Source organism: Mandrillus leucophaeus, unplaced genomic scaffold (genome assembly GCF_000951045.1).
Source record: "Mandrillus leucophaeus isolate KB7577 unplaced genomic scaffold, Mleu.le_1.0 Scaffold769, whole genome shotgun sequence".
Lineage (NCBI taxonomy): Eukaryota > Metazoa > Chordata > Mammalia > Primates > Cercopithecidae > Mandrillus > Mandrillus leucophaeus.
Window position 1 is genome coordinate 1,384,423 of NW_012108352.1, and position 975 is coordinate 1,385,397.

General features: G+C 34.2%; 1 pseudogene; it reads right to left on the minus strand.

The window, feature by feature from the left end:
- The window catches only part of LOC105529495, a 122,395-nt pseudogene that overhangs the window by 20,663 nt on the left and 100,757 nt on the right, over positions 1–975 (minus strand).

The following is a 975-nucleotide window of genomic DNA, read 5'->3' on the forward strand; positions in this document are numbered from 1 at the left end:
GGGGTAGGCTGCAATAATTTTCTCCCATTCTGTAAGTTGCCTGTTCACTCTGATGATAGTTTATTTTGCTGTGCAGAAGCTCTTTAGTTTAATTATATCCCATTTGTCAATTTTAGCTTTTGTTTCAATTGCTTTTGGTGATTTCATTATAAAATTATTGCCCATGCCTATATCCTGAAAGATATTGCCTAGATATTCTTCTAGGATTTTTGTGGTTTGGGGTTTTAAATTTAAGTCTTTAATTTATCTTGAGTTAATTTTTGTATAAGGTATAAGGAAGGGGTCTAGTTTCAGTTATCTGCATACAGTTAGCCAGTTTTTTCCAGTACCATTTATTGAATAGGATATCCTTTCCCCATTGCTTGTTTTTGTCTGGTTTGTTGAAGATCAGATGGTTGTAGATGTGTGGTCTTATTTCTGAAGTTTCTATTCTGTTCCACTGGTCTATATGTCTGTTTTGGTACCAGTACCAGGCTGTTTAGGTCACTGTAGCCTTGTAATATAGTTTGAAGTCTGGCAGTATGATGGTTTGAAGTCTGGTAGCATGATGTCTCCAGCTTTGTTCTTTTTCCTTAAGATTGACTTGGCTATACAGGTTCTTTTGTGGTTCTATATAAATTTTAAAGTGTTTTTTTCTAATTCTTTGAAAAAATGTCAATAGTAGTTTGATGGGAATAGCATTGAATCTGTAAATTACTTTGGGTAGTATGGCTATTTTCATGATATGATTCCCCCTATCCATGAGGATGGAATGTTTTTCCATTTGTTTGTGTCCTTTCTGATTTTTTTTTTTTTTTTTTTTTTTTGAGCAGTAGCTTGTAGTTCTCCTTGAAGAGGACCTTCTCATCCCTTGTTAGATGTATTCATAGGTATTTTCTTCTCTTTGTAGCAATTGTGAATGAGAGTTCAGTCATGATTTGGCTCTCTGTCTACTGTTGGTGTAATGTAATGCTTGTGACTTTTGCACATTGATTT